The 21,547-nt window shown below is 44.7% G+C and overlaps 1 pseudogene; it reads left to right on the top strand.

Annotated features, from left to right (window-relative positions):
- The first annotated feature begins 4,432 nt into the window (after positions 1–4,432).
- LOC147712065 (1-acyl-sn-glycerol-3-phosphate acyltransferase epsilon pseudogene) lies at positions 4,433–5,529 on the top strand (annotated as a pseudogene).
- The last annotated feature ends 16,018 nt before the right edge of the window (positions 5,530–21,547 follow it).

The raw sequence follows: 21,547 nt of genomic DNA, 5'->3' as shown, positions 1-21,547 counted from the left end.
GGAGCAGCATGGGAAAAGGAACCTGTAACAACAAAAGGCAAAGAAATAAACAGTGCATATAAAAGCCTACTCTCATAAGGTGTCACTAAGCCCTTTCTATACTTTGCTTGTCATACAGCTTCTCCTTTTTTCTAAACAATCCTGGGGTTCATTCTCAGGCTATACCGTGTATCTAAAACAGAGAACTCATGGGAATTAGTACACAGGTGACACCGGAAGTCATCAAAACATTCATCACCATGCAGACCCCATACACACCAATGCTTTTGTATAGAGCACTAGAAAGTACTGCTAGTCCCAGAAGGCAAGAACAAGACTCTTTAAGAATGCTGTCGCTGTTGTGCATAATGATCCAATGGCTTTGGTCTTCCCTATTCCCTATTGTATGAAATGAATCCAGTAAGTAAACAGAAAATAAACAGTCTCATAACTTCCTACAGATACGGCAAAGCGTGGTTTCAAAACACCACCGCAGTCCGCTCTGACGATTATATAACTTCAGTTCTGATTCTCTCAAGTTTTTCTACATACACCGAAACATGTGGTTACTTCACCACAGCGTTCCGCTATGGGATGCAGTCCACTAGAACTCGTTATTCCACGAGCAGTGACCACAGAATGACAAAACTATTCCTGATAGGGCAATGCTCGGTTCCGAAATTCACCACTGCATTCCACTCAGTTTCACAGAGGAAACTACCAAGCAGCGGCGCTGCTGAATACTGTTCCATGGACAAACGCTGAACAAGTTCTCGGACCTGACAGAACTTCACAACAGTTACTCATGGTTCCTCAATCTCTCTCAGGATCACAAAGCAAGAATACGGAGCGACTCCTTCCTGCTGTGGGAATCCTCTCACTTGGCCGACCGAGAGAGACATGTCAGAAACAAAAATACGCACAATAGTCTGTGCACTACGCCGGCTAAATACCACCTCCCATTACAGGCATCATGGTAGTTGCAGTCCATAGTTTGCAATGCAGGCGACGCTACTCCTGAATCCTGACTCCTGGGGGTTCGGAGTTTTGGAAATCCCAAAGCTCACGCACAGCAGGTAGTTCTGGCTTTCCTGGGTCAATGGTGATGGAGGTCTTGTGATGCAGAATTTGTTCTTCAACTGCAGCGTTCAGTGAGGGCCGCCCATTGCAGTTGGGGCGGTTGTGCCCAAGTTGCTGCTTTCATGCAGTTGACCACACCAGAAAGTTGGTACAGGCTAACAGGAGTGGGACTGTTTTCAGTGTCGGTCAAAGGTACTGTGAAGATCCCTCTGGCTGGTGGATGTGTTGAAGGGGTCAGTTACTGGACTGGTGACCAACAAGCCTTGGCTGCTGCAACTTTAGGTGGACAAGGTGAATCGCTTCGACATAGTCCATGCAGTTCTTCACCTCGTGGCGGTCTTAACCATTTGGGTGCCGGGGTCTAGTACCACTAGTCCATACGGAGGTCCCAGGCAACTGCCAAAGGCTGGCAGGGTTCTGGGGTTCTTGGAGGCTGCACAGATTTCAGGCAGGGATGACAGACCACATTTGTCAGGATGACAGACCACATTTGTCAATTCCTTTTGTAGTTGGCAAGGTTTGAAACCATTTGTTTCTGCAGCAGGGCTCAGTTCCTGGATCAGCAGCACGATGTATTCCTTTGTCTTCTTTAGATCCATGGAATCTGAGGTTCAGGTCTCAGGGAGCCACTTAAATACTGAATTTAGGGTTGCTACCTGGAGATCATTGACATAACATCGACACTCATAATATCAACCTACAAATTATCGAAACACAAATATCAATAATATAAATATCGATATGCTATACTTATTAGAAAAATTCACTAATATCGACACAAAAATATTGTCAAATATTAACATCAATATCACTAATTAGGATTTTAAAAAATCGTCATAACTAATGTCTAAAACATTAAATAAACATACAAAATGACACAAATATTGATAGCTAATCCATATGAATTGTATTTGGAACGCGCAGTATGCGATGTGCGTACGGATCGAAGCTGCATTTTCCAACCCAGCAAGTACGATTCCTATCGACAACCCTCCGTACAACTCTTTTTCTACGGGAGCCTAAAACGTCCGTAAAAGCAGAATTTGCCTCGAAATGCATACAAAACGGACCCCCCGGGTATGGTGCATACACCCCATGAATGCTGGGGTACGGTGCATCGGGGTATGGTGCGTACACCCCTGGATTTCAGGGGTACGGTGCGTACGTCCCCGTTCGGACCGTAAGGGTATGGTTCGTACACCCCAAGGTCATAGGTATACGGTGCATACACCCCTTGATTTTAGGGGTACAGTGCATATTTGATAGTGTTGCCCTCCGTAAGAATTGCTCATACGCAGCGTTTACCGAACGAATCGCGTACTGAATCCCCGGTCCGGATAGTACTTGGCGGGTCATGCGCATTTTTACGAATCGTACTGTTTACTGTGTGGGTCGATGTCGTACGAGTTTATCCTTCATTTTCGTACGGTCCACATTGATTCAGACGTATTTTCTCGCAACGGATCGTACTATGCAATTCGGACGGATTCGTACGATTCGTACGGAAACGGCTACGAATACGAATCGTCGTACCTATTTGTTTCCGAATCGGAATCAACCCCTATATAAACTAAAGAAAATGTAGCATTACTTTAGCATTACTTTAGCAACAAAATGAAGAACAAGGAAAATCTCTGCCATATTGCTTCTGCAACAGTGGACTTCCTCATTGAAAGCTCTTATTCCTACTTGACCTGTCGGCAGCCTTTGATACCGTGTCCCACAACATCTTATTGGACCGGTTGGCTGCCGCAGGGGTAGGAGGACAGGTGTTGGACTGGTGTAGGAATTTCCTCATTGACAGACGCCAAATAACAGTGCTAGGCCCATATCAATCTGAGGCTAAAAACGTCAGCTCAGGAGTGCCACAGGGCTCCAGTTTGAGCCCTGTCCTCTTCAATCTATATATGGCACCTCTGATGAATCTGATCGCGTAAATCAGGATCAGTTCTATTTCATACGCTGACGACACCCAACTGATTTTGGTGCTGGACAGGGAACGGCCAGGTGCCGAGGAAGACCTTAGGGACTGTCTTGCAGCAACATTTAAATGGATGAACAACAACCATTTAAAGTGCAACGCCGGTAAGACGGAAATTTTACCTGTAGGGACCAACAATCCTTTCTCCCCTATAGCATGCTGGCCATCAGATGCTGAAGTGCCACCCAACACATTTGCATCTGCCCGTAACCTGGGCATAAAATTTGATAACAACTTATCCTTCAAACCCCAGGCTGTAGCAGTAGCAGGCATGTGCTTCCAAATCATTAAAGCACTTAGGAAGTTCTTTGATCTTCTCCCTCTTTCGGCAAGGAAAACAGTCGCAGTAGCCTTAATTAATTCTAGGCTGGACTATTGAAATGGACTTTATGTTGGAGCAAATAAAATCGTTCTCCACAAATTGCAGATGGTCCAAAATGCGGCAGCCCGCCTTGTACTGCGTTTGCCCCGTAGATCGTCAGCCTCAGCAGCCTTAAACACTTTACACTGGCTGCCAATAGGGAAGAGAATCCTATTCAAACTTCTCCTAATTACTTTCAGGGCATTCCACCAACGTGGCCCAACCTACCTACGAAAGGGGTTTAAAAGATACTATCCAGCGCGTTGCTTGAGATCCGCAAGCCAGAACCTACTCACTACACCCCATTTCAAACTGACCACTAAGGGTGGCAAATCCATCTTTGTACTGGGAACTAAGGCCTGGAATAAACTTCCCCTCTCCCTGCGGTCTTTTTCTCAAGAAGCTTCCTTCAGGAAGGCATTGAAAACCTGGATTTTCTCTCTGCCTGACGCCGTGTGCAGGACTCTGGTGTAATGTGTGTGCAGAGATCAGGACATCCTTTTCCTTCTCCAACTCCCCATCTGAGTTGTGTAAGCGCCAAGATACTCCTTGGAGTGGAAGCAGCGCGGTAGAAATGTCCATTACATTACATTATTTCAACTTCACAAAGTTATCAAAATATCTAGTTGAAGTTACAACTGAATAAAAAATTAAATATTTAACACATATTTTTTTAATTATATTTCCTCTACAGAAGCTTCCAAAAACACTCAACTAACTACAAACATCATCAAAATACGACCTTTCCAAAAAGTAAGTATAAATCTAAATGAAACTTTTAAAACACCTAAAAATCCCAACCCAAAATGCCCACCTACCACACAAACCACAGAATACAGAAAATGCTGTTAAACACATTTATTAAAATTATCTTTTTTTCTGCAGGAAATAAAAAGAAACACTAAAGCCAAGCACCAACAGAAACACCCCAGCGTCAAAAACACATATTCAAGCATGTAAGTAAATTTTTGTATATAAAAATCAGTATTAGAATAAAAACAATTACAGTACATTTAATTTTTTTTATATACATGCTGCTTTCCCTGGTGTTGCACACCTATTACTTGCGCTACCTACTCCCCACTGCCGTGATGATGGGCTCGGGGCCCACATACTTGCTGGCTTGGTGGGTCTGGCGCGTTCTTTCTTGCATGCTGCCCGCCCGCATATACCACCAAGTGGATGACCGTCTCTACACCCTGTACCAAAGCATGGTGCTCTTCTTCTTCGAGAACTACACCGGTGTGCAGGTTGTAATTTATGGAGATCTGCCAAAACTCAAAGAAAATTGGTCTATTTGTCAAACCACCAGAGCACAGTTGACTGGATTATTGCGGATATGTTGGCAATTAGACAGAATTCCCTTGGCTATGTACGATACGTCTTGAAGGATGGATTAAAATTTCTGTCCTTGTATGTGTGGTATTTTTCCCAGCACGGAGGAATCTATGTAAAGTGGAGTGCTTATTTTGATGAAAAAGCGATGAGAAGGAAGTTGTTAGGACAGGTAGAGGCAAAGGTTCCGATGTATCTTGTGATTTTTCCAGAAGGAGCTCGTTACAATCCCAAGCTACCAAAAGTAATTTCTTATAGTCAAGTATTTGCTAAGAAGGAAGGGCTTGCCGTCCTGAAGCATGCGTTGACACCCCGCATAAAAGCTCCTCGTGTTGCCATTGATGCAATGCAGGAATATTTGGATGCAGTCTACGATGTCACGGTAGCGTATGAGGGCACGCTGGACTCAAAAGGGAATAGAAAAGAAGCACCTTCCATGACAGAATTTCTGTGAAAGGAATGCCCAAAGATTCATATACTTATAGAGCGTATAGAACGGAAAGAGATTCCAGGAGAACAAGTATTTATGCGAAGATGGCTTCACGAACGGTTTGAGATCAAGGATAAGTTACTGGCTCAGTTCTATGAGTCGGAGGATCCGGAAAGAAGAAGCCGCTTCCCTCAGAAATGCGTCCATTCAAAGCTGAGTCTAAAAAAGACCTTTCCATTGTTACTATTCCTGGGAGGCCTGACCACTACCATGCTGCTGACAGAATCTGGGCGGAAACTTTACGTGAAGACGTGGATTTATGGAACTTTAATTGGCTGCTTGTGGGTCACCGTCAAAGTGTAGAAGACACCCTCTGTGCCTTGCTGTCGTCTGGCACATCACACCAGAACATACACCCAGCGTATCCATGAACTAATGCCTTATTATTGAATGAACTTTGGTCTAAGTACTGTAGTGTGTATGACTAGAGCATATTTGTGATTGATCATGGTCAAATATGTATAATTTTACATATTTGCTCCTGATTTTACTGTATGATTGAGGAAAAACACAGCTATATATGCATTGCTTTCCCAATGTAATATTTTTTTTATTGCCAACAGATGGTTAATGAAATAAATGTCAACCTAAATCTAACTCAGTTATATGGCCCTGTGAATGTATTCAAGAAATTAATCAGGCTATGCGGGTGTTTTCTTGTACCTTATTAACATTGCTACTCTTAACAGACATGTTTTCTTCCCTCGCAGACACTTTTTCCCTTCCCGCCAAAATGCTGTCCTAGATTTATATTATTTCCCAGATTGCAGAGACACAGTAGCGCTTGTATGTTATAGCTCCTGCAGTGGATGACGAAATGGGCCAGTTAATAAGCCATGGATTGTGATGTTTTTGTGATAGGAAAAAAAGCATATGGGTACATGTTGTTTTCATTGCGTTTTTTGCAGTTTCAAGATTTGATACTTTATACATTTTTTCTCTTCTCACAACAACAGCTCAGTTAAGGAGCTGGCCTGGGGAACATGCAAAAAAAGACAATCTTTGGGGGTAACCTGGTGTAGAATGAAAGGATTAAGGTTTCAAGTAAAAGGGTAGTGTAAAGTATTTGTCATCTGACCTTCACAAGGACTAAATCTGTGCCATATACTTCACATTTATTCCACTTATTTTCCCTAGTCGCAATTATTTTGAAAGCAAATTGGTGTTTTGAATTGGAACACTAGTCTTGCTCTAGTTTTGTGACTTTTTTTTGGTTTTGCGAATCGCTCTTAACTTAATGCACGTGCCTTTTCCATATTTGTTGGCTACTCAAATGTAGTTTTTATTGTCCATTTTGACAGTGTGTGTGGACTTTCTTCCACACTCATTTTAGGAACACTTGATATATACTGAGTTCAGTATAATATTGATTATTGCACAATCACTTCATGAAACCATGGCAATGATATACATTTCTTAGAGTATTTGAAACACTAGAATGACTGAATGTGCAAAATTCCCCACTAGCAGCCCGTCCCGATGTTGTCCGGGTATGAATTGCTGCCGGTCAGTAGTATATTGTTTTGTAGGATTTCGTTTTGATAGCATTTCTTATCTGTGACAGGCCTGTAAAACGCTCCGATTCACAGTGCACTGCTGATGGACTTAAGAGTGCGCGTTCAGGAGTGTGTGAACTCGAGTTTCCCTACTTTATTTTTCCTTGCAATATTATATAGCGCAAACTCGACAACATAGCATGAACACAATTTACATTACAGAAGAACAAATTCATTTGTGGTAGGCACGGGGAGACAAAGCAATTTGCCTGGAATCACAGAATGTTGAGCTGATGCCGAGATTCGAATGTAGCTCCCCAGCTCTAAAGTTCACAATTCTAGAACTTGTGGCGGGAGGTGTGTCCAAAAGTGTATGTCGGTGCTGGCCATCAATGAGAGAGACCGGTGCATTTTTCAAATAGGTGATGAAAAAATATGAGTATGTTGCTGGAGATGTGGGCCGCCGTGCCACCAATGTACTTACCGGGGGAGGGTAAACACCCATTATTCTGCAACTTTCTTTCGCATACCATCACTCAGCATACTTTAATTACGAAAGTACCATGGGCCCGATGTAGGTAAATCTACATTTACCACTTCATATATTTATGAAGTGGTAAATTAGAGGGGGGGAGATGTAGGTATTTCAGATTCGGTAAATACCGAATCTGTAAGATTCGGTATTTACCGATTCTGTAAATACCGATTCGGTATCCCCCATTGCTTCTTATGGGCCTTGAAGCCCATAGGAATCAATGGGCATTACCGAATCGGTAATTACCGATTCGGTAATTACCGATTTGTGCAAGGGTGCAGGGGGTGTCACTTTGACACCCTCCAGCACCCCAAAAAAAGGCATGTGAGCCATGTGGCACACAGACATGCCCTAAGGGCATTTCTGTCTGTCACATGGCATAGGTGTGCATGCACAAATGTGCATGCACACCTGGATTCGGTATTTTAACACCCAATTGGATTGGGTGTTAAAATACCGAATCTGAAGGGCCTGTGGGACTGAAAGTAGTCCCACCTACATCCCAAATTTAAAAAATCAGTAAAATTACCGATTCGGTATTTTTGCGATTCGGTAATTTTACCGAATCGGTAAAATACCGAATCGGACAAAAAAAGGTCCCCTACATCTCAGTAGGCCAAATACCGGTCGGAAACGGCCGAAATCGGCCGTTTCCGACCGGTATTTGGTACCTACATCGGGGCCCATGTCTCCGCAATGCCATTATAATGCATGGCATTACATTTTATATGCTTTTACCACGCATACATTTACAACGAAATTCGTTGTAAATGTATGAATGGTAAAAACATGTTTTTTTTAATGTTTGGATGAGGTAAGTATGGGTATAGGGGTATATGTTTTGGGGTACTGAGGTATATGTTTTGGGGTGTTTGGGTATTTTAAGGGTTCAGATATCGTTTTGGGTTATGGGGTACAGGGGTAGTTTTAGGGTTTGGGGATAGGTATGGGTTTTGGGGTACAGGGGTATTTTTAGGGTTCAGGGCAAGGTTTGGGGTTTGGGGTATAGGGGTATTTTCAGGGTTCAGGGGTAGGTTTGGGTTTGGGGTACAGGGGTATTTTAAGGGTTCAGGGCTAGGTTTGGGTTTTGGGGTACAGGGGTATTTTTAGGGTTCAGGGCTAGGTTTGGATTTTGGGGTACAGGGGTATTTTAGGGTTCAGGGGTAGGTTTGGGTTTTGGGGTACAGGGTTATTTTTATGGTTCAGGGCTAGGTTTGGGTTTTGGGGTACAGGGGTATTTTAAGGATTCAGGGCTAGGTTTGGGTTTTGGGGTACAGGGGTATTTTAGGGTTCAGTGGTAGGTTTGGGTTTTGGGGTACAGGGGCATGTTTAGAATGCAGGGCTAGGTTTGGGTTTTGGGGTACAGGGGCATTTTTAGGGTTCAGGGGTAGGTTTGGGTGTTGAGGTACAGGGTTAGTTATAGGGATTAGGGGGCTAGGTTTGGGTTTTGGGGTACAGGGGTATTTTTAGGGTTTAGGGATAGGTTTGGATTTTGGGGTACAGGGTATATTTATAGTGTTAAGATGGGTTAGTGTTTAAGGGTGTTGGGGTATTTTAAGGAGTACGGGTGGGTTATGATTATGGGGTGCAGGGGTATTTAAAGGGAGCAGGGTGGACACCCGGAGCTGGAATGTACAGAACCTGGGAAGAAAAAACAAAAAATATTGAGCACAATGCTCACTTTTTTCCGTAATCCTGCGTCCCGCACACGCCCACGGCCCCAGCACACGCCTACAGCACACAATATGAGACATGGCATAAAGGGCGGAATTTTCCACACGCCCACAGCATTTGTCACGCCCCCAGCACACGCCCACAGCACAACGCAGACAAGCCCACAAGGGACTACTATGCTGGCACGGTTCTTGTACCTTTTAAATGTATATGGTGCGCATCTGCATAGCCTATGTCCTTCTGCTGCAACTGCCCTTTCCAACGCTGTATTTGATGTTGTGATTGGTGCTGTGGTTCCTGAGATTACCCGCCTCAAAGGTTTGGGCTCTCTCTTTATTATATTAGTATAGATATGGTTATGTCTACACCCAAGAAACAGACAGGCGATAAAGTTAATTTGAAATGGAGCAAATATTATTCATGTTGTGGGAGGGCTACAACAAGAGAAACTACTGTATTAAATGTTAAGGAACATAACCACCCCATTACATAGCTGAAATAGAAGTGAGAGACGCTTAAGAGACTCTGAAAGAAGCTAGCACTGGCTCTCAAAAACCTACTACTGAAATACTAAAAGACACACTCCCCAGAGTTGCAGAACATGTAACTGGTCAGTTATCTTATGTCTTAACGTTAAAAAGGCTAATTCGCAGAACAAAGAAATCAACTGCTACCACGCCACCTACCCCCAAAACTTTCATTGAAATTCGAATACCACCTAAACTCACTGTAACTCAAAATGAAGAGCAATTTCTACTTTATGACAATAAATCTAACGACAAAAGGATTATAATATATGCAACTCCGACAAACTTAAACTATAGAATTGTGAGACATGGATGATAGACAGAATATTTAAAATATGTCCCAAACCAGTTTACCAATTATACCCGATCCATGGACAGTGTCACAATACCAACATCATCTTTATATAAGCCCTATTACCAAACAAACAAATCACTACCCATGTAGTACTCTGAACAAAAGTAAAGCAAGAATCTAATAATTACTATCCCCCAAAAATTATCATAGACTTTGAACAGTCAATGATACAAGCAATCCTGAAAACTACCCTCACACAACAATACAAGGTTACTATTACCAATTTAATCAATGCGTATGGAGACACCTTCAAAAATCTACAATTAGCGTAGAATATGGAACTAATAGCAATTTTGCATATAAAATAAAAGAGCTAATTGCACTAGCATATGTCCCAATAACTGATGTAGCAGAACACTACAATCTACTACCAAACAAATGAACAAAAACTAAGGGGCATATTATCATGGGCCTTCTCGCTGCTTTAGATGGACTTTTTCAGCTAAAGCGGCAATAATTCCATCGCCCTATTAGAAAGCTGTTGCTAACAGCATTTAGCAATAGTTTGTAGGCGATAGCGAGCGGTTTGAGGCAGTCTTTGCATGTCAGAGATATTTATCGCTAATGGGATGCAAAGTGGGCGTACCCTACCTGTTAGCGACTGAAAGCAGTCGCTAACATCGCTTTTGCCTTTTATCAACGCAGGCACAGCGATAAAGAAATTTGCGCTAAGCGCGAATATCGCCAATAACTAACGCCTGCTCAGACCACTTCTTAACCTGTATATCCAATGGGAGTTGGATATTCAGGTTAAGACCCTATTGGCATTAATGCCTGAATATCGCTGGATTTCCAGCGATATTCATGCATTGAGCCGCTATCGGCGGATATTTTATCGCATTTGAGATGAACGTTGCTAATAGCATGTTATCTCTGCGATAAAATTCAGCGGTGTGCAGCAATAAAAAAAATATCACTAAGCTCATTTAGCGATAAATATCGCTAGTTGCTGATAATATGCCCCTAAGTCCTATACTCGACTATTTTGAGGAAACCTGGGTGGGAAGGCTACACAGATCTGGACACAGGAGACAAGCCAAGTACCACATTCCATGGTGGAATGTATATACTAGTACCCTAAACAAAGAAGCGAAAACTAATAATGCTGTGGATGGATGGCATAATGCTTTCCAAAACCACAACAGGCTGAACCCAACCAACCCTACATAAATTACTACGAGCAATCCAAAAAAACAAGGCTACCAACAACTAAGACTCGAACAGTCTGTAACACACTAGGCCCAAAACTTACTAAACAAACTGAAACAATGTTTGAGCACTTACAATACAAAGTCAGACTCTACCCAAACACTAAAGGGCTAGAATATCCAGAAACAGTAGCGAAATCCCTACTTTAAACAAAAGCATGGAAAAATCGTAATTGTGGGGGGCATGGCCAACCAACATGGCCGATTGGACATGACTCCGACCGCTTACATCCCAGGCTCCGTAGTTTTAAATCTCTAAGGTGTACTTGAACACACCCTGGCCACCCCACGGAACACCCTGGTGTGGGGCAACTGCTGGGGACTGGTCCTGCGATCCTGGGAGCCCCTTTGGTGCAGCGGCGGAGAGCCAATGGACCGTGACCACCCAGAGGCAGATTAAGCAAAATGGTAACTCCCCCGCTGGGAGCTCCGAGAGGAGGTACGAGTGAACCCCCGATGGACGAAATGCAGAGCGGAGTTATGGGGACACTCGGCGCTACCCATTGCATGCTTCTAATAAATTGCAGGGGGTGGCTAGCGGAGCTCTGATTTCTGACGAACGGACCCCACAAAATACCGGTGCTCCCCACCGGGAGCGAGGAGCGGCATTGACGGAGTGACAGATGTCCGAAGCAGCCAGAATTAATATTTGACCTAATGTGTGCCCCCGGTGTGTTAAAGAGCTGCGCTAGCAGAGTCAGGACTGCTCAGGGCCGGGCTTTCTCCAAGTTGGCTGCTCTCCCTGTTGAATAGGACAAATAGCGACAGAGAACGTTTACGCGAGCCCCTGCCACGTGAGTGGTGCAACTTGGAGCCCTCTTATCAATCACGGGGACCACGTTGGGAGGCAGGCAAAAGGGCTGAGACACTTCGCAGGGAGCCACTGGCAGAGCGAGGCTCCCGGGACTTTCGCTCTTTCTAATTGGTGACTTCTACCACCGTGGAGGGCAGACAAGTGGTGGGGGCCATGAGCAGACTAAAGAAGGGGGTCCTTCAGTTCTGAATTGGCCACATGTGGGGGGATGCAAGAAGAGCCCACTGCATAGCGCTGGCCGCCTGGTGCCCGACACTTGAAGTGGCCGCCATGGCGGGTTGGTATTATCATGTGAGCCCAAGAAGCAACGGAGGAGCAGGTGTATGGGCTCCCTTCTTGCTGAGCCCTGCGGGGAGCACGCGATCTGAGGAGTACCGAGTCTGGGGACACTGTCTCTTGAGGTGGTCAGCGAGTAACACGAATGCTGCAATTACTGGCAGGATGCCAGGAGGGCTTATGAAAGACAATGTCCCAATAGGTAGCAAATTGATAGGCAATTTAGTTATGTATGCAAGAAACATTACATAGGAAGGAAACAAGGAGTCTCAGTTTGTCAGTACTTAGCTTGTAATTCACAAATTAGTTGAAAAGTTGAAATATTTACACATGGGAAGACAGTTGAAAGCAGCACTGTGCAAGAAAAATCATGTGACAGCCCAAAGGGCACTTGGTGACAAAGTGATATGTACAAGTGAAAGAGTGACGACGCAAGTGATGGAGGTTAACAGCGTGGACGGCGCAATGTGACAAGTTTATATACAGTGAAGGCTCAATGAAAAATAAGTTTTAGTCATTCAAAACACAATAGATCCTAGTAATGAGCCAAACGCTATAGTGCGCCAAGCAGTTGCGCTGTAGTGTCGACGGCATTTCGATCCACAATGGATTGGGATCTTCTTCAGGACTGGGCTGACGAGTAGGTATAGTGCTGGGTTCATGAAGGACGCTGGTCTACAAGGTACTGAGGGCATGAAGGCGCTGTTGAATCCATGGTTAAGTCAATTTAGTAAGGTTCTTCAGGACAACGTTCAGGACAAAGGGTTCTCATTGACGGCATGCTCCCCACGGCTGAGAGCCCTCAATTTGTTCCACAGTTAACATCACAGTAGAATAGGCAGGGCTTGCGGCTAGGAAGGCGCCTATCCATTGAGTCGGACCCCCCCCCCTCTCCTGACCAACACTATTCCATATGCACCATTACATTACGGTTATATTGTTCTTCCTTTTATGTTAGTTTTCCCCTTTTTCCCTTCTTTTGTTCCTCTTCTTATAGGTATGGTTGAAGAACTGTTGTAGGATACCAATTGTGACATGCTACAATTGCGCCTTCAAATAGGTTTGGCACACCAAGGAACTTGTGAACAAGCTGTAACCCTCATGTGACATCTGTAACTCCTGGCTTACATTGATAATGTTGCAACTGTGTTATTCCTATGTGTTGCTTTAAAACTCAATAAAAAGAATTTGAAACAAAAATCGTAATTGTGAAATTAATTCTTTAAATAAACATTTATTTGCAAACATCTAAGATATAAATATTATGTCAATTAATTGTATTATTTAAAAAAAAATATTTGACTTAAATATATTTTATATATTTAAAAATAACAATAACAATTTCAAAAATCATATTTCCCTCCCTTTGTAAATAATGTAAAATAACTTACTTTTTGTTGCTGAAGTATTGGATCCAAACTGCCATAAATAAATTCAAATGTGTAAAAATCCCAAACCTTAGGGGATCATTAGGATGGTAGTTTTTGGCACATCCGCGTAGCTGGCGGTGGCAGAAAACGTCTGTTTCCGCACTCCTGCGGCGGTCTTCGCGTCCTCCATATTACAATGGGCAAGATAGTGCACTTCCCGTCTGACACGGTGTTTCCGGATCCACCAGTGTTTTCACTACGCAGTTGGCGGAGGGAGCCAATAGAGAAAGACCGCCATGAGGAATGACGTGACCACCGGACAAATCACAATGCCTCAAAAATCCCATCAGAACGCAGCGGAGAAACCAGCCACTTGAAGACGGACGAAGAACAACTGCGGAGATAGATGCTTGATTCCGGGGCACCTCCACATGTCCCTAACCGCCATGGATCCAGCTCTTCAAGCTCCTCAACTGCTGTACCTGATCCACCACCAGCAGATAAGATGCCGCCGCGGTCAACATGGAAGGTAAGTGAATAACAAATTTCTGCATACAACCACAACACACAACTGTTGTGCTCAAAATACGTTTCCTGTCTACATCAGACAGCCTGGTGGAGACAGGAAAATATCCCCTGTGTACTTACACATGTCCTGCTTGCTAGAAATTCCCACCTCTGCATCGGGGTCACCCATCAACAAATAAATCACTGCAAGGTACCGGTCATGTCACTGCAGCGCTAAAGACGTGGGAAAACCTGCCCACAATGTAGTAGGCAGGGCCAGCGCCACGCATGGGCAGTGTGTGCAGCTGCCCAGGGCCCCACCTTTACCCTACCCACATGGTGCCCCACATCAGTTGGTCACAGCCCACAGCACGCTTCCCACATCCATTTCTGCCCACACTGTGTGCTCTTCTTGTGCCCCCATCCATGCACTATTTTGCAGCCAGGTGTGGCTCGCTTCGCACCTCACACTTTAAAGGGCAAGGTAGATTGTCTGGGAAGGTGGGGGTGAAGATTAACACCCTGCACAGAAGGTCATTGGCAGGACAACCCTTCTCCTCACACCTGCCTTCCACTCAAGTATATGAAAGTGAGTAAATTAAGGAATGAAGAGTCACACTGCATATTAACAACCATGGAACTGTTCACACTGTATGGCAAGTCCCTTAGACAGATCAAGCACTGAAACCCTGCCACATACACATACCATACGTCAGCAGTAATATATGACAATAAATAGACTAGCCCAAAGTGGAGTGCGCAGTGCAGGAAAAACATGGAGCAAGCCACATAGCATTTGTACATGACATGCAAGAGGAGGAACATATCACACTACCCTTAGCCCATCAGATCAGACATGAGTGGCACAGTGATTGAAATTAAACTAAAGTTACATCTGTGCAATGTCCCTGGGATATAGCAATGCAAGCCATGCATTGACCCAGGAACGATATAAAGTATCAGAATCCATACAGTGACCAGCCACACGACTGCCCCCAGCACAACACACATGGCTCATTGTCACACTCCCTGACTGTCAAACCCAAGTATGACCTTCACACATACCCCTCATCTACCCATCTCACAACTGCACTACTCAGCACCTGTGTGAAACACAGATAAAGGTGAAAATAAGTAGACTTTCCTGATAACAAATCACATACCCTGATGTGTATCTACAAATGTCAGAATCCCACTCAGGGATGTCTGAACCAATGCTGATCAAAAACTAATAGTCAAACACAAATCTCAACAACAAAATGCAAAGAAGTTCATCAAGCTCAGCCATGTGCTGGCAAACAGTGGATAGGCAATGTGACCCAGACAGAACAGGAATACACAACATTTTCACTCTGGACAAATGCACAGATACCATCCTCTTACCCAAAAAAAAATTGCATTATCAAATACCACTCATGAACCCTAAATGTGATCAATACAACACAGACATGCACACTACACCAGTTAAAAATGTGAGCATGGTGTCAATGTGTAGCACAAGCGTGCAAAAATGCGCACTTCTGACAGGTGACTGGTCAAATATAGGAGGACATATCACAAATGGGCACTCAAAAGGAGCTCATGAACAATAATCCATATTGCTGCAAGTGACATTCACACAAGAAATGCACATTACAAATCTGAATGTATTACAATGCACAATCTACTCACACACAATGCCATGCAAATAGAACATCACGCACACTTGCACCTGTCAGTAGAGCGAGCCAACACAGGCCAAACACTGCATCCATCAACAACAATAATACAACATATGCACATACCAATTCATCACATAGCAAACTCAGCTGGACATCAGGGGGATGAACACCTGGCAAGTACAAGGCAACATACACTGACATCAGTGCATGCACAGTAACCAGTGTGTGAACACCAACCAAACCATTATCATAGATATCTGAGTGCTCCACCATGAACTTCCACACCACAAATCATCACAGGCCACAGATCACTTCACACTCAGGAAGGGTAAGAGTACCTCAGCAAACAGACAGGCACCTTAGCCATCACCCACAGCTGCAAAAGTCAGGGAACGCCAAATGCATCTAACATGACTAGAGGACTGTGTTGCTCAAACATATGTACTGCACATGAGCAACCGTGACTGCAATCAAGTAGAGGAAAATACCACATAACAAATTGTGATAATATCCCGAGTGGCACATTGGTCCTGTACACAGATCATCCTCCCAAAGTATAGTGGCATACCATGAAGTGGTAGGGAGGGTCACACGCTGGCAAGGCATGGGGCGGAAGACATGAGAATGAAGTGGTGTATACATCAGTATTGGACAGGTAAGGAGTGTCCAGTGCAATAATACATAGAGGAGTAACTAAAAATGTGTAGGCATCAAACCTATAGGGGCTGGTTTGACGCTTCATACCACATACTATACTTGTCCCAAAAATGTGTCAAGTGATAGCAATGTATGAGAAAAGTCACATATAACGTCAGTGTGGCTAAGCAGGTCAGCACAGTGAGCACAAACTTAAACAAGACCCATGGCTGATCAACAAAACACAACACAGACATTGCAATGACACACTCTGCAAACCCACAACTGACACCAACAAAAAGTAGGTGTACCCCAGGGTTGCAAAGACACATCAACACACTGCACAGTGCTCAACCTACAACTCCTGAATGTGCAGATAATCTGAGGCACATGTCTGATAATGTAAACAAACAGGTACTCATTACCTGGATCATACATGCGTGTAGGTCTCATGTGGAGGACCACATACACCTCAACACTTCTGACAATGACAGGCCAATCGCACTGTATGACTACTCAAGTGCACACATTCAAATGTACCCATGTGGCTATGAAGACAGGCCTACACAAAATGACTACACATCTACGCTGCTAATTACACATCAAGAAAGATCCCACCGATATGAAGGACCATGGCCGTCCCAAAAGTTATCCTGTGGATAGAATTCACTTCTGCTGTGGTACTGCATCATCACAAATAACCATCATTGCACCCTCAAGCCTCAGAGTCATGAAGCACAAAAGTGCCTGTAACCTCTGGCAACCTATGAAAAAGTAAATCAAGTGATTGCCAATGTGGATACTGCATACAAAGCTTGTGTCACATGAACATATACCCATACATTAAACCTTTTATTAAGCAAGAGCAGCAACAAAGCAGACAACATGAATAACAGTCTTTATTACATAATCTCCGAACAGGCATCAAAAGTACAAAACATAAAGGCTAAAGGCCTTTACAAATTTCTACTCCACACATGTATGCATGAGAACTTGCACAGGAAATGGGCATCAAATGTGCAAAACATAAATGCAAAAGGCTAGTACAAATTCCTAGTCCGCACATGTGTGCATGAGAACCCACAACTGGAATGGGTATCACAGTCCACTGCCATGGGAATCACCACAGGACAGGGGCTTCGAATGGGCAATCCAGGCACTGATGTGGGAGAAATGGTGTTGGGAGGGGTAGTTGGCTTCAACTTTGGCTTTAAGTTGAACTAGGAGGTGGCTGATAGTCGAGCCAGTTGGTGGACTGGACCAGGGTGGGAGAGAACTCGCCTAGGTAGAGGGATCCCTGGATGGGGAAGCCTGATGGCTGCTTGGACCGGGTGGGTGGTGGCACATGGAGGTGATGACATGCTGTGTGGAGACTCAGTGGGGGAGGGGGAATGTTGAGTGCTAGGTCTCAAATGTTTAGGGATACAATATCCCACAAGTGTCTTGGCCGAAGTGGGAAGTGAGGTGGGCACAACAGCCTCACCCTTCCCCAAAGGTGTAGCAGGTGGAAGTGTCTCTCCATATGGGGAATTGCTGGCCCTGGTGGTACGCTGGGTGTGACCTTGTTTTTCACCCTGCATCCCCTGTTTTTGACCTAAAGCCCCCACTTTGCTCTCTTGTCCCTGCTTCACAGGGGTGTGGGTGGGAGTTGAAGTTTTGGGTAAATCTGCCTTCTGAATATCTTTTGACTTTGTTGTGGCAGGCATCAGATTAACAGCAGGCAGGGCAAGTGTTTGTGTGTCTTTAGGATCAGGTGTAGGGATGGCAGTGCCCTTGGATGGTGATGATTTTGACGCTGGTAATGTGGATGCATGCTTCTTTGCCCTATGTCCCTGAGTGTCATGTGATGGGCTTTTTGTTTTGAGCTCATGTGTGCCAGGTTTGTTTTGTGGTGATGGTGTCTGTGGTCTGGTACGCTTATAGTGCTAATGTTGTGTGCTGCGTTTGGATGACTTTGTGCCAGAGGGCTCTGGCGTGTGTGCACACTCATCAGCTGGCAGGGTGGTTGCTGAAGGGACAGGAGCTGGACTGGGAGCTTGAGACTTCTGAATGGCTGCCGTCACTGTGGAGGACAAAGACTGGACAGTTCGGTGTAGGCCACCCACGTCAGAATGAATGCCCTCCATGAACGCAACAACCTGTGCCAATTTCTTGTCATGATCCTGGAAGGCATTCAGGAGAGCAGTCTGACTCACACAAAGCTGGAGCAAAATGTCTACCGCCTACACGCTGAGGGCAGCAGGGGAAACAAGATCAGGGGCAGCGGTGCCTGGGGGAAAGGAGACTCTACCCTTCCTAGGGTTGTGTGCACTTGGGGGAACATCTGGGAGGGGGGGCACTGGACAAAGTGTGGTGGGAAAAGATGCAGATCTTGAACTTTCAGTGTCCGCCAAAACCGAGGAGTCACCACTGGAGTTTGAAGATGTGGAGGTTGGCATTTTCAGACAGGAATCAAGGGCATTCCTGTCCCCCTCTGAGGCGCTGGTCCTGTCTTTGTCACTAAACTCCTGTGTAGAAGTCGTGTCAGTTGCTTCCACACTGGTGTCTGTCCCCGTCCTTCCCTGCCCTCTGTAGATGATGCAAGAGACAGAGACAGAGGTTCAGTATACTCACAAACATCATATGCCAGCAAATCACCAAACTTTAGAATGACACTCCCATGATGAACTCCTTCATGTACATTCAGCAAATGCTACATTTATGCAATCATCAGATGATGCATGGAAATATGCATAGTTGATAGTAATTCTCCATGTGGCATTGACACAGCCAAGTAGCTGGGCCTGTGCCTCCCTGTAACCACACATACTATTGTCTGTAAGCATACCTACGTGCCTGTTGGTGAGATAGCAATATATCAAACCATGTTGTCTCTGTCACATATGGAATCTCTTTAAGGGAACACCACAGATACAAACTACACTATGTCCTTTTGCAAGGGCTACAAGCTCTTAATATCCACCATGTTGGGCTTGTAAGCACAACTACAGTTGTACATTGGTGTCAGCTGTGTCGATGTTACAAAGTATCTGTTGTGCACAGCACACATCTATGAATGAACACTAACATTATGATCACTTTTGTTCACTGCCAGTTGATGTAAATGGCAATCATACTGGAGCATATGTCACAAGGCCACATCTTATGTGTCAATGAAGTGCCAATGTGCAGCATTACACAATGTAGTCACAAAACACTTAACCCCTTCCCTGCTGATGACGAGCTAGACACATCATGGTACACAGTGGACTTGTGCTGATGGCGAGTCCAGCTCATCATGGGTCCCACCCACGGGGAAGCGCTGGTGCTCCCCCCACAGGTGTCCAATTTCGCCCCCACAAAGGGGGATGGCAGCGGAAGAGCTTCGGCTGCCACCCCGACCCCCCCCATGGGAATCCCATAACATCAGTGCGCACAGTGCACGCTGACGTCATCAGGAAGTCCCCAACGCTCGGGAAGCCATTTGCTTCCTGAGCGTTGTTGGAAGGAGGTAAGATTCCTCGTTCCCGGGGGGGGTGGGGTTAGGGCACGCATTGAGGCATCAGGGGAGAGCAAAGAGATTTTCCTTTGCCCAGATGTCTCTTTGCAGGGCATTTCTGCCTCACGATCGCGCACAGCATCGCGATCGTGCCGCGGAAATGCCCCCACTAGCACCAGGGATTTAAATTTGGAGCATTGGAAGTGACCCTTTGAGCAAGTGTCGCTTCCAGGTGGGGGCTAATATTTGTATTGAAATCGGACCTTTTTTTGTCCGTTTTGCCCCCAGGGGGGCAGAAAATGCCACTAGGCACCAGGTAATATTGTGGGGGCATATACATTATAATGGAAGCCACCCCTTGGGCAAGGGTCGCTTCCTAGAGGGGGGATTTTTTTAGGATTTTTTTTCTGCCCCCGGGGACAAATCATCCCGTTTTGTCAGCTGTTTTGCCCCCATGGGGTAGAAAAACTGCACTAGGCAACAGGGACTTATATGGGGTCAATTTCATTTGGAGGGAAGCAACCCCTTGGGTAAGGGTCGCTTCCTAGAGGGGACATTTTCGAAGGAAAGTTTTTCTGCCCCTCCGGGAGCAAATCGGCCCATTTTGTCAGCCGTTTTGCCCCCCCTAGAGTGCCACCTTGTAAATCTTTCTATGCGTACGTGTGTTGTCTTAGCCCGGTCCCATATATATGTGGGTCCCACACATTAGCATACGTTTCGCCGCTCCAAAACGTATGCTAACGTTTCGTTTCGCCGCTCCGAAGACTTGTGATCCGGAAACTCGGTTCGTATATATGGGACCGGGCTAAGACAACACACGTACGCATAGGAAGATTTACAAGGTGGCACTCTGCTAGATCCCTTGAAACCAAGGACTGACCTCTTTGAAATACTTTATGCTGCCAGTAAATTCATAGAAGAGTGACCCTCAATGAAAGGAATCCACAAACCGTTGCCTGAGATTGAATATGCATCTCTGCACGGCTTGATGCAGAATTAAACTACTAAGTACAGCCAAGACTGCGGCTGATTGACATCTATCCACTTCCGGGTACAGAACTAATCGTCTGGTTATACTTCTAATATATTACAAGTATTCCCAATTTTGAAGGCTCGTTATAAATTTAATTGCCCTGAGGAAGCTCCCTTGTGGGAGAGAAACGCGTTGGCTGATGTTTGTTGACAAATGTGGAACTTTTTGAAAAAAGAAAATTTGAATAAATAAGATATTTTTTGCATACAAACACCAGTCTTTAGGATTCCTAGGCAGACCTCACGTGCCAATTTAAGATTGGAATATGGCCTAAGGAATCAGCTCTTGGTGCGTCAAGCTTCATTTTTAAAAACACTATTGGCATTATCTCGAGCCGAGGAGGGCACGCTGGCCAATATGTGCTGGAGCGAGATTTCGACCAGCAAATATACTGGAAGCTGGCAGGAGTATTTAGCTGAGTGTCTCCTAAAATTCGAATGTCCCAAATTGGAAGACGAAACAAAGAGTAAAATGGTTTATAAAAAAGTAATTAATACAACCGTTGCCTTGTTGTCAGAAGTGTTGGATAAAGATGAGTTGAGGAAAATCACTTTTGGTCTATTGCCAATTCCTTTGATAAAATGATGGTCCAACCTTATTTACTCTTTCCTCAAAAATCCCTAATTAAAAAGAAATTTATGTTATTAAGGTTTGGAATTTATCCATCCAAAGATGGAACCCCCAAATGGGCATCAAATATTTGTCCTCTTTGTGGGCAGTATGATGAAACCTTGCTGCATATGGTAACATT

The sequence above is a fragment of the Lissotriton vulgaris genome, chromosome 5 (assembly GCF_964263255.1).
Source record: "Lissotriton vulgaris chromosome 5, aLisVul1.2, whole genome shotgun sequence".
NCBI lineage: Eukaryota > Metazoa > Chordata > Amphibia > Caudata > Salamandridae > Lissotriton > Lissotriton vulgaris.
Note: the sequence above shows the minus strand (reverse complement) of the source record. Positions and strands in the feature narration are given on the sequence as shown.